Raw genomic sequence first — 13,143 nt, forward strand, 5'->3', positions numbered from 1 at the left:
ATCACAGAGTCGAACACGACTGAATCGACTTAGCACATAGTTACACAGGGTATATGATTAAAGCCAAATTTACCGATTTTCTCTTACTCCTTAGCTTTTACAAGAACCTCATCAAAGAACTCCTTTTCTACTCTGAGACCACAGAGAACTTATCCTATAATTTTGTCTAAAAGTTTCTATATTTGGTAGAGTACATCCCTTTCCTTCACTGTTTCAGAGTCATCTTGGCTCTTGCATAGTCCTTTAGATACCCAGGAACCTACGTTTACATGATACACATCATCTAAAAGAAGTAAATTAGGATTGGCCTCATGCATGAAGATACCTGAAGCAGGCATGCATGCCCTGTCACTAAGTCGTGTTTGACTCTTTTTCGACCCCATGAACTGTAACCCGCCAGGCTCCTCTGTCCGTGGGATTTCCCAGGCAAGAATACTGGCGTGGGTTGCTGTTTCCTTCTCCAGGGGCTCTTCCGTACCCAGGGATGCAACTCGGAACCTCCTGCAGTGGCAGGCAGATTCTTTTGCACTGAGCCACAAGGGAAGCCCTCAGCTCCGGATTAAACAGAGTTAAATGGTTATTTATTTGGGATTTCTCATAATTTTTAGTATGTCACTGTGAATTGTAAACCTCCAGCATTTTAAAATATATTTGCCCACAGAGACTCTTTACACTGATTAAATATTAGCAGGTGAAAATACCATACTAAAACCTTTTTGTGTATGGATTCATTGATAAGTACTCCATTAAATTATAAACTTGATGACAGTAGAGATTATGTCAATCCTTCCCAGTCACTGTTGTTTTCCCAGTACCTTATACAATTCCTACACTAAAAGTCACTCAGTAAACATTTAATCAATTCATTACCTACTTTCACTTTTTTTTCATTGATTATTGTGTTAGTATTCTCAGTTATAAGTAACAGAAACTAACTTAGGCAAGAAAGCAATCTACCAAAAGGAATTTGAGTAACTTGCAGAATTGTTGAGAGCTGGAGAGTTAGCCTCAAAACCAGGCTTCCAAGAATAATGCCCCAAATAATTTCCCAGGCCCTGGAAGCCATAAGTTAGCACCATTGCCAGGAACTCAACGTTTCAGGAATCCCATCTGCCACCAGCACTGAAGCCGCCTTGGCACCACCTTTCAAGCTTTACAGATGCCCCCAAAAGTTTAGTTTGTTTGCTCTCACTGTTGCCAGCAAAATGTATTCTGTATAGAATTTCTGTCTTCAAATTGTTCACTTTTGAATCTAATTCTCTCACGCATATGCCTGACTGATGATGCCGCCGCTGGTCACTGCCCCAGCTGCAATGGAGGCTGGAGCAAACATGGTCTATAGCTAATAACTTGGGAAAACAAGAATTGTAAGGAAGAAATTTTCGAACCCAGCAATGGTGTTCCAAAGGAAACAAAGACTTTTCTACTTCTTGGATCAATTGTGGTAATATGATTTCTCAGAATATTATCAATTTAAGGCAGATTTTTAAAAATTGATTAGCTTAAACTTTATCATGGTCTTCCCAGGTGGCACTAGTGGTAAAGAATCCATCTGCCAGTGCAGGAGATGCAAGAGATAGGGGTTCGATCCCTGGAGTAGGAAACGGCAAATGACTCCAGTATCCTTGCCTGGAGAATTCCATGGACAGAGGAGCCTGGTGGGCTACAGTCCACAGGTTGCAGAGGCAGACACAACTGGGCACAGCACAGCAACAGCAACAAACTTTATCATGGTATTCTTTTATAATTGAAAGTGTCACATATCTGTTATAGTGTTCTGTTTCCCTTTTATAATTTTGTTTGTGTTTTTATTCTTGATTATGTTTTACAGAAGTGTTAACTTTGTTTTAATGCTCCCCTCAAAGGCATTTTACATTTTCCAAAAAACCAGCTCTTAGATTTAACTTCTAGTTGGTTAGGCTTTCATTTTTACTTTATTTTTTATTTTTCTTGGAATTGCTTTTGGCATTTTTTTTTAACATTTGAATTCTCACTTCATATATTTTTATACTTTCTTGTTTAATAATAAAAACATTTAAAGATGCACATTTGCATTTAATTACTGACTTAGCCACCTCTCATAAATTTAGATTATATAATATTCTTATTTTGTCATATTCTAAGAAATCTACAATTATCATTTGTATTTCTTATGTGTTTAGAAGAACATGGTTCAACTGTTGAGCAGTTGATGTTTTTGGTTTAAAATATTTAAGATTAATTTCTAGTTTTCTTGCATTTTAGTCAGAGAATATAGCTCATATATTTCCTGGAATTTCTTGAGATTTTCTTGGCCCATTATTATAAATGTCCATGGCACTCGGAAGAGAAGATATCTATTCTCTATGCGCAGGTTTTAAATGTTGTTAAAAGTAATTTAGACTCTGTTTTCCCAACTTTCTTCATTATATTAGTAAAATCTATACTTAAGTAATGAATAAAATCAGGCCTAGAGAACGGTTATAAAAACAAGTCACACAAACAAGCCATGTTAGTGAGAGAGACAGTGTTTGAGAGAAAAGAGAAGAGATCGAAAGGATACGGGAAGGGCTGGGAGAGCAGAAGGAAAGGTAGGCAGAGGAGAAAGGAAGAGTCAGAGGAGCAACTCGGACTTTAGAGAAAGTACAGTTGCTCAGGAGGGCAAGTGTGGAGCACATTTTACACACACAGAGCTATGGCTGACGGAAATGTTCTTTTATACACTGCTCTCAACGTCTTTGTCAGGGTTAGACAGCTAGCACAGGGTGGGAAGCTGCCCCAAGAACATAAGAATGAAGAAAAAGAAGTGCCAGCCTAAAAGAAACAAGTGGAGAATGGATATTAGGGGGAAATAAGCAGTGTCTTCCACCCTCCCTCGCTTCCTATAGCCTTTACTCCAGTAAAGAAGTAAAGAAGTCTTACCTGAGACATTCTATTTAAAATTGCAATCCTCTCCAAGCTCTGCCACACTCTTTTTTTCTTTGCTTTACTTTTCTCAAGCATTCATCACCTTCTTCTATACTACATGCTTTACTTTTTTTTTTTTTGCAATATAAATACATTTATTTATTTCTTGAACGTGAAAGTGAAGTCGCTCAGTCGTGTCTGACTCTTTGCGACCCCATGGACTGTAGCCCACCAGGTTCCGCTGTCCATGGGATTTCCAGGCAAGAATACTGGAGTGGGTTGCCATTTCCTTCTCCATATGCTTTACTTTTTACATAGCTCATTGTCTATGGATACCAGAGTATAAGCACCATGAAAGCCGGGATTTTGCTGACTATTGTGTTCACTGTTTATATCTCTGGCATACAATGCTTGACAAATAGTAGGTGCTCCATACATTGGCATATTGCAAATGCATATTGCATATCAAAATATACTGATATTTTTGCATAAAAGAATCAAAGAACAGCACAATGGTAAATAATTAGAGCCGCTATTATCATCATTATAATTTCTGGCAGAAGGAGTGGTGAGAATGATGATTGCTAATAAAAGGATCTGGGAGAGCTGGCAGATAGTAACATGCTAACATTAATGCAGGAGGAGTGACAGAGAAACCAAAGAATGAGCTTGCAGTGGGGCTTGCACAGTTAATAAGCATCAAGATACCAGTTGGAGAATCAGTGAACAAATTAATAGCCAGTGAAAACCTGCTCCATGTCATCTACTCTCCACAGGTGACCAGTCTGATGATTTATGGACAATTCATAGCACTTGGGATCACCCAGGAGCCATGGCCATTTTCCTAATGACTTACTTCAACTAAATTTGTAGAAAAGATGATTTTTTTCAAAAGACTATTATTTCCTTTGAACTCCACAACCATACCAGAGTTCTCTTCAACATTTTGGCCACTTAGAATGATATGAAACCTAAAACCTACCTCTCGAGAAGTCTCTTGCCCCAAAGTCTATGCTTTGGGATTCCAGGACAGTTAATTTTTTTTTTAATTGTGCTTTTATAATTTTTATTTATGGCTCCTTGAGATGATTTGAGCTACCCCTACCTTTTATGGATAGCAACTGAACCAGATATTACAATGAGATTCCAGAATATTTCAAGGGAAAAAAAAATGGATGGACTTTCTGTCAAAACACGAAGACAAATAATTTGCAATATTCAAAGGAGATCACAATTTTTAAATACCATACATATACATGAAAATTAAGTTCTGAGTTTTATTTCTTTAATCTAAGTGCTTCACATAGATTAACTCACTTAGTCCTCACAACCACCATGCAGGGTAGGTATAGTTTACAAAAGAGGACAATGAGGCACGAAGAGGTAAGTAACGTGCTCAAGGGCTCACTCACACCTGGGAGAGGATTAAGGTTATCAACTCAAGTGGACCCACATGGGTCTGTGCCCCTAATATTGGCCATGTTGAGAGACAGATCTCCCCCACCCTCACTCCTGTCACCCCTCAGAAGTAGAGCTACCCACTGCTCTAACATGCTGGTATTTCCGCCAACCTTGAACCGCTTTAGTACTTCTACCCTCACATATGAGAAAACTCCAGCAAACTTATTTTGGGCTCTGTGGCCATTCTCTGAACGCACTAGCATATTTGCAGACAGCTGGTAAACCCCGTACAGTCTGATGCATTGACTTAGAATGAGAGGAAAGGGTGATTCCTAAACTCGGGGCCGCCTTGTTCCTTCAGTTCTTCCTTGGCTTCCAAAGCTGACCCAAAAGTCTGTTGGCAAATTCCTCTGCTTAGCAATTAGCTGCTGCTGCTGCTAAGTTGCTTCCGTCGTGTCCGACTCTGTGCGACCCCATAGACGGCAGCCCACCAGGCTCCCCTGTCCCTGGGATTCTCCAGGCAAGAACACTGGAGTGGGTTGCCATGTCCTTCTCCAATGCATGAAAGTGAAAAGGGAAAGTGAAGTCACTCAGTCGTGTCTGACTCTTAGCGACCCCATGGACTGCAGCCTACCAGGCTCCTCTGTCCATGGGATTTTCCAGGCGAGTGTACTGGAGTGGGGTGCCATTGCCTACTGTTGAACAAAGATCAATACGTTTGTCAGTTGTGCCTGTGCAGTTCCCAGCCTTAAGGTTTGTTTATAAATGGGTTAACTGATGGCTGGCTTGTTGAGTGTGGCAAAGGGCCAATCTTTTCTTCTGAATATGTGCAGTAGGGGGACTGTAGCCTTCCACTGGCAGCAACAACCATGAAGTCAGAGACACCCCCCTCCACATAAAAAATTACAGGATGTGAGAGGAAGAAAGTGGGGACACGATTCCATTTCTTAAAATGATTTTACAACTTACATTTCCTAGCCCAACGTTTACAACTTAATCAATTTCCATCAAACGGAGACCATTACGTAACAAGTTCAAAAGAGATGTGTACTTTCTTCTGGAATTCCAAACAAAGATGCACTACATTTAAATAGCTTCCACAGCAATATTTCTTGGGGCTTTTGTTTTTGTTGTTGTTTTTGACTATGCAAAATGGTCTTGTATACAAAGATGCATAACTCAGTTGATTGAAACTGAATTTTCCATGGAAACTGTCCAGTGCTCCCCCAATTCACAAGCACTTTATCTGACTGTCTTTCTTCCTCCAGATAATGGCTGGCAGCAACCCACAGTGTGGAGGTTATACGCTGTACTTTTGAAAAAGTCTTGAATGGAGCCATTGTTCCCCTGAGATGGTCTGTGTGTTTCACTGAACAGAGAGCAGGGTGTAAAAAAGGCACCTTGTGTGCAACTGTTGGCGAGGTTGGGGAGTGAATTAAAATCTCCAGAAAGTCTGGGCAGTGCTGTTCAGAGGAGCAATGAACCCTCTGGAAGCACTGTTAGCTCAGACATTCCAATGCGGTGAGGCAGCCTCAGGGACACGGCTCCCTCCAGTCTCATTTAGAGAGGGATGGAGGGGGCGAGCAAAGGACATTGATCTGGACCTGATCTCTTTGCAAAAAATTGGGGAAGGGCTTTTCCAGGAATGGGGGCTTATTGATTATCACACTCAGATAACTTTCCTGCCTAACGGACCTAGACTTTCCTTGGTTTCTAATAGTGAAGTGACTCATTTGGAGGATCCATGTTAACTGCTTGTGCATCTATCAGTTTGCAACAATCTAATTCCTGTGTGCCTATTTTTTCAAAAAAATCAGACAAGCCTTTGAGGGCTCCAGGTGATTAATGATGTTTGATATTACTAATTCATTAAATGCATTATAAAACCACAATCCAAAACTGTATATTGAATAAAAAGCCTACCTTGTGTATTGTCAATAATGCTTCCTTTTTCCTGGAGCCTCATTCACCTCCTCAGGACCGTGCAGGCACAGGGGTTGGGGTCAGTGACTATTTCCTATTCCTCTCGTGCTAAAATCTCAAGCTTTTCATGAACAAAAACTTTCCTCCGTCTTCTGCAGAGGTCTTTCCACAACCAGCTCTCAAGGAAGGAGGTAATGTTGATTTTCATTAAAATCCTAGTGGTGAGAAAACAGCAAAACAGTGTAAGGACCCAGGCTGACATACTTTTCTTAAAGGCAGAATTCTTCGGTACACCCTCCTGTGCATTCTTTGCTCCAACTCCTCCTGTGCCTGGAAGCTCAAAGGATGGGAGGCCACTTTTAACAGTGACCTGAAAGAAGGGGTCAAACTTGAGCAAGAGGAAATATGTGGGAGGAGGTGGGACCCTTCCAGGTAGAGGTGCAGAGTGGGAGAAACACCATGTCCCACGTAACGGGGAGTTAGTCTGGAAGGCAGGTGGGGGCCGATGAAAGTTTCTGCACAGGTTAAAGAGGCAGAAGAGGAAGGACCACATGGCTGCGGTGTGAGGGAGTACAAGGAGTGGACAGACGGGAGGGGTAGGGGCCACAGGAACTGAGCTTGACTGAATGCAGGAGGAGGGGTCATACCTACGGAACGGGTTGGTCCATTAATAGGTAAAGAGGGAGAGGTATTTAGGGGAGGTGGGGTGTGATAATTCGATTTTTCTCCAGGTCTCTGGCTCTCTTGACTGTGAGTTGGGTATAAAAACCACCTCAACGGCCAGGGTGCAGAGGCTGCAGTTTCTGGCAGCGCTGAACACCTCCTGCTTGCTTCGGCAACGAAAGACACTAGATTTGGAGTCCACAGACCTGGATGTCACTATTTGGATGGTCACTAAACTCCGTAGCCTGGCACAGCACTGGGCACACTGTGGTGCTCAATAATAAATCGTTGTTGGATGAATGACGGAACACATTGGAGACTCGGTGCTGCCCTTACAGAGTAACCTTGGTCAAGTAATTTAACCTTCAAGAGCCTCAGTTTCCGTGTGTGTGTGTCGAGCAGGGACGGTGCCTGGCGGAAGGTGTGAGACTATAAATTCCCGCGGCCTGAGTTGGACCGAGTTTCGGCTCTCGGGCCAGAGCCGGGCGACCCCGCCGCACTCTCTCCAGCTCCCACTGTGGCCCGGACGCCGGGCGGCCCTGGGAGGCCGGGCGGGGGTCGCCGGGCCGACGTCCAGGGCCAGGGTGGCGGCCGGGTCCGCCCCTCGCGCCTGCCTTCTCCGCGCGGCCCGCGGCCCGGGGGCGGGCCCGTCTCAGGCCTCTCCCCCCGGCCGCCCGGCGGCCCGCGGCGGCGCTCGCGGCCTCTCACCCGGGGCGGGCGAGTTCTGGGAAAGCCCGGCCCAGGGCGGGGGCCCCGCTGCCGCCCGCGCCGCCGTCAGGGCAGCGCGCAGAGCTCGGCGGGCGCGGAGCGAGGTAGCGGCGCCGGGCGGGGGCGCACGGGGCGGCGCGGGGCCGGACGGGCGGCGGGGGCGGCAGACCCCCGAGCGGGAGCGGCGGCGGCGCGCCCCGGCTGTGCCTCCCGGGCTCTGCCTCCCGGGCACTTGCCCGGCTCTGCGCGCTCCTGGCATCCGCTCCGCCGCTGACACACAGTAGCGGGGACACCGGACGCCGTTAGCGACAGGCACGTTCCAGAAGGACGCTGCAACTTGGGGACTCCGGCGCGCCCGGCCAGCAGAGGAAAGGTGAGGAGGAGACTCTGGAGCTCGGTTCCCGAGGCGTGGAGAAGGGGAGAGAGGGGCTTGTAATCTCTGAACCAGTCAGTAGAGCCGCCGAGGGCAGCCAACCTCACCCAGTTGTACCTGGCGGGAAAGTGTCCCTCTCCCGCCCCATCTCCAGGGGAAAACTGAGGCAGGCGACTCCCAAGGGGACGAGAGCCAGCCTCACATGGGCTGGAGGATACCCTGGTAGGGCTTCCTTCGCCCCTTCAGATGTCTGCCTTGGGTCTCCACTGCATTTTGTGTGTGCAGCACAAAGATGAAAAATATAAATTCTTTCTGAGGCGGTCGGTCCCTAAGCGACAGTATTTCAAGGAAAAGTGCTCAAGAGATTGTTCCTGGAGAGATTAGCTACATCAAGTCCTAGAAAATACAATTTTGGACCTGGGGCTCACTTTCACTGGCCACTAGACACATGGCTGCGTCTTTTTTCTTAAAGTCCTCTAGTGCTGTGATAATGAATAACCTAGAAGGAAAAGTCCTCCATTGTGGCTGATGTTAAATGCACAGTGTAAATTTATGGTCCCCCCCCCCCCCCGCCCCCCTTGCCTTGTATTTAAGTCATGAGACAATTGGTACAACTGACTCAACTAATTATTCATTGTAAGAGAGATCCATCATCCATCATCCAAAGATTTAGCAGCATCATTTTAAAGAGGGAGCACCCTCAATAGATGTTAAGTAGGAGTCACTTGATGGAAAAGTTTTATCTCCACATGGTTCTTAATTGGGGTTGCATCATGCAAAATTTGCCACTAGGTCATTTAGATCCCTGCAGGATTAGTGCATTTCTTGTGTTTCTGCTAAGAATCCCTGGTAGGGATAGGGTGGGGTCCCTGTCAGAATGGGCACAGCCAAGGCCTGGGGTGCTGTAACCTGCCAGGAAGAATTTTTGAGAGCCTGTCTTGGGAGGTGGATTTAGGTGACCCTGTAGATGCACTTACAGGGCCCAGTCGGCCCTGGGGGAGAAGGGGTGGTCGACTATTTCTGGATGCTGTATCCAGGCATATCTTCACAGATGCTTTCTGAAGAATACCTGGGGTGTTGTAGTCTAAAACATCCTTTGCTCTTCCTGAGTGCCCTTTCTGCTCCATGTCATCACTCTAAATCCTAACCAGTTTTGTTGCTGCCATAAGACCTTCCCTCACACCCCAGTCCCAAATAGTCGGCTTTCTCAGGCTCTGATGCCTGCAGCATTTTACCTTCCTGGCTTTTTCTCCGCTCAGCATTCTTTGAGAAGTATTTATGTAGATGTTTCCTTTTCCCTACTGAAGGACTTCACTGTGGCTTTCTTGGCACACTGCTTGCACCTAGAAGCCTCTCTGGAAATAGTGCTATGGCTTTGGTTCTTCAATACAAATCTCTGTTTTGGAGAAGAGGATTCAGAGAAGAGCATAATGTTTACCATTCAAATTGTCCTCCACTTACAACCCCACTGGGGAAATTTTCCTTATAGCCAGGATGCATAATAATCATCTTTGGTCTAAGCCTGGGGACCAAGTAAGAGCTGGAGGGGACTGTCTTCCAGTCCTTCTAGTAAAATAAGCTCCTTGGATATGCGCCAAGGTTGACCTGTGTCATTAAAAATTCCATGCTCCAGTGGGTTGTGGTGAAGCTAGATTCCACTGAAGGTGGTTGGTTTTCTTTTGCTATTTGCAGCCATTCTAAGTTACAGTCTTCTCTGGGCTTTTGTTGTATACTTTAAACAATTCATTTAATGTACAATTTGTTACCTAAAAATTTTTAAATGAATAATGGAAAGTTGAAAAGAATTGTGCTTGCTGTTTTTCCAAGCAGAAAGCAGGGAATGTTTCCCATGCCTGGGTGAGAGGGGATATTTGCACAGAGTGAGGCTGCTTTGCACCTGTGTGTTGGCAGTCCCTGCCATACCACACCTGGGTGGCAATCAGCCTATGTAGGATAACAGTTGCTTCAGCCTGGGCTCCTGCTTTCTTTGCCTGGTGTCACTGTGCTTGAGGGAAGAAGAGGTCTGGGGGAGGACAACAATATAGAGCTTTGAGTTTGAAGGAGTAACATAGCAGAGAAGAGGAGAGAAAAAGCAGTAACAGCTTTTAGTGTGAACTGGTATGATCCAGGGGCTTTCCTCTAGATGCTTGGTTAAGATCTTGGCCCTTAGCAGGTGGAAATTTGGTTGGGGAGAGCGAGGGCAGGTGACTGGGGAGCCTGGTACTCCTGGAGAAGGCTGAGGGGTATTGATGGAGGCTTAGGGAAGCGTGTGGCCCAATTATGTGGGGTTTCCTGTGGAGCTGGAGATGGGGAAGTGGGGAGTCGAGAAGGAAGAAGATATCAAAGATGCACTTTGTGAATGGCTAGCTACAGGGTCTAGAAAGGAAGAGAAAACCCTCTTCAGCATCATGTGGTCTTCTCTTCTCCCAGGGGGCAGGACTAGGGCTTGGGTTTTGTTTTTTTTTTTTTTTAAGTCAAGTGCTATAATTCATCTATATAGGTTTTCATGAGCCAGATTGGAACCCGGCCCTCTATAGCTGTGCTGTCCAGTCAGGGTAGCTACAAGTCACATAGGGCTATTTACATTTAACTTTGAATAAGTTAAAATTAAATGAGATTAGTCACATTTCAGGCTCTTAATTGTCACATGTTGCTAGTTGCTACCATACTGGAGAATGAAGATATATAATATGTCCATCATCTTAGATATCTGCCCTGGGATATTCATAATGACTACTAATCTCCCAAGTACTAATTTCCAAGTCAAATTTAGTCATAAATTAACAATTTCCTAGTCATAGCCCCCTACTAAGTCTACTTAGATAAAAATAATAGTAACAGTTGTTGTTGCTAACACTGCATTCTAAGTACTTTATATTTGTCAGTTCATTTAATCCTAACAACAGCATTAGGTGCTAAATGCCAGAGACCTGTTATCCCTTACCTGCAATTCCAAAATTAAAAAAAAAAACTCTCAAAACCGGTTTTCATGTTTGGCTACAAAATTTGGTCTGAAATGACGTGAGGTTCTTTTGGTCTTAATTTTTCTCACCTGTTAAGAAGTATATATACATTTTTTATTTTGGAAATGATGGACATGTTTGCTATAGATCTCACCTACAGCATTATTTAATATATGACATATGTACTGTTTTGCCATTACCAAAGCCAAAAATCTTCTGATTTTGTATAAGGACATATAGACTTCTATTTTTATGCCCCCTCTGAAGACAGGAAAACTGAGGAACTAAAAGGTTAGGTAACATACATGAAGTCAGAGCAAGAAAGTGCCAGGGCCAGGATTCAGTCAGAGCTGGCTGGCTCCAGACTCTGTTCCCTTGACCACTATGCTTTCCTGTATCAACTCTTAGTTAGGTTCATCACCAAAAACAAACAACTGGCTCTTTTTTGGTGGGGTGAAACCAAATAACTTGAACTTGGCTCATTAGAAAATTACAGATAGGGCTATGGCTAAATTGTTTAGCAACTGAGGTTTTGGAACGCTACGGCTAGTTAAACCACCGTAATTGGCATGCTTAGCAAGTGTTTAGCTTACCCTTTCCCACTTTAGCTAATCACAGTTGGTTTCGAGCCATTCTCCGTGAAAAGAACTGATAGGAAAAGAAGCTGCTCATTGTGGCTGTTGGTAAGACTGCTGGACCCTTGTTGGAACCTGTGGCACATGGTTCTCATAGCAGTTGTGGGACAGACGCTAGGGCGAGGTTTGGTCCTGGTGTATACCGACTGTTGTGCTGTGGGTGTGACCATTCTGGTGGCCAGCCGGGGTTCTGAAACTTCCTGGTAGGGCTTTGGAGGATCTGAGTCAATCTGACTTGGTTGGAATTCTCTCCCGGAGAGACTATGAGGTTCTCTCTTCTTTGGGGGAGGTTGACTAGAATCACAGGGTTGGCCTGGGGTCAGGAACCGACTTTTCACTTTCCCTCTTTAGCTGGTCCCTTCGTGGCTTTTTTGTTCAAGTCTGCATTTGAAGAAACTCTTTAGTAACCCCAAGCTTTCTCCTTTGAGTATAAGAAAATATTCTGAAGCTCTACCATCTGTGTGGACCTTATAGCCTAGGGTCTGCAGGACCCCTGTCTCTCTGTGTCTCTCATGGCATAGCCTTCAACGTCCTAGTGGTCATGGTGCCTCCAGTTATAGTAGCTTAAGGTATAGGGCAAGGCGCTCTTGGTCAAATACTCTAGAATCAAAATGACCTGGTTTTACATAAGCTTTGTCATCTACTAGCTGTACAGCTTTAGATGAGAAGTTAACCTTTCTGTAAGATAGTAATTTTATGAAGTTGCTCAGAGACCTAGGGCTTCCCTGATGGCTCAGCAGGGAAGAATATGCCTGCAGTGAAGAAGACGCAGGAGACACAGGTGTGATCCCTGGGTTGGGAAGATCCTCTGGAAGAGGACATGGCCACCCACTCTAGTATTCTTGCCTGGAAAATCCCATGGACAGAGGAGCCTGGCGGGCTACAGTAGCGTCGCACAGAGTTGGATACAACTGAACTCTCACATGTCGTGCATTTGAGACCTCAGTAAGATAATGTACCTAAAGCGCTTTGCATAGTGCCAGGCACATAGTCAGTGTTCAAAACGTTAGCTACTAATGTTATTGTCTTTTCCATCTTGGTCTTCCTAAGTCTTGCCAGTCTGCAACTTTAGGCTTAGGAAAAATATGTCTAGTACATTGAATAATGCCAGTGATCCTGTAAATTGTCCAAGTCTTAATCCCCATAACCTATACACATGTTTCTTAACAGGACAAAAGGAACTTTGCCGATGTTTTTAAAGATTTTGAGATGAGGGGATTATGCTAGATTACCTGAGTGGGCTCAACCTAGTCAAGAGGGTTCTTATAAGAGGGAGGCAAGAGGATCACAGAGTCCCTCATAGAAGGTCGGACTAATGTAAGAAAGGGGTCAGGAGCCAAGGGATTTAGGCTGCCTCGAGATGCTGGGCCTCCAGAAGGAAAACAGCCCTGCCAACCCACCTGAGACTTCTGGCCTCCAGAGCTGAAGATAACAAATCTGTATTGTTTACACCACATTTGAGGCCATTTGTCACAGTAGTAATAGGAAACTAACAAGAGTGTAGAAGAGAAAAAAGAAAGTAGTCAAGAGGGAAAGGAAAGCTGTCAAAGTAAGAGAGCAATAAGAGCCAGCATTTAGTTTGAACTTTGCT

At 44.7% G+C, this 13,143-nt stretch overlaps 1 protein-coding gene across 1 annotated transcript in view; it reads left to right on the forward strand.

Annotated features, from left to right (window-relative positions):
• Window positions 1-7,754: 7,754 nt before the first annotated feature.
• Window positions 7,755-13,143, forward strand: part of PLCE1 (phospholipase C epsilon 1) — a 369,702-nt gene continuing 364,313 nt past the window's right edge. The window contains exon 1 of the mRNA XM_061402841.1: window positions 7,755-7,954. The gene's annotated coding sequence lies outside the window, so the exon portion shown is untranslated. The remainder of the gene's footprint in view (window positions 7,955-13,143) is intronic.

This window comes from Bos javanicus, chromosome 26 (genome assembly GCF_032452875.1).
Source record: "Bos javanicus breed banteng chromosome 26, ARS-OSU_banteng_1.0, whole genome shotgun sequence".
In the NCBI taxonomy this organism is placed as follows: Eukaryota; Metazoa; Chordata; class Mammalia; order Artiodactyla; family Bovidae; genus Bos; species Bos javanicus.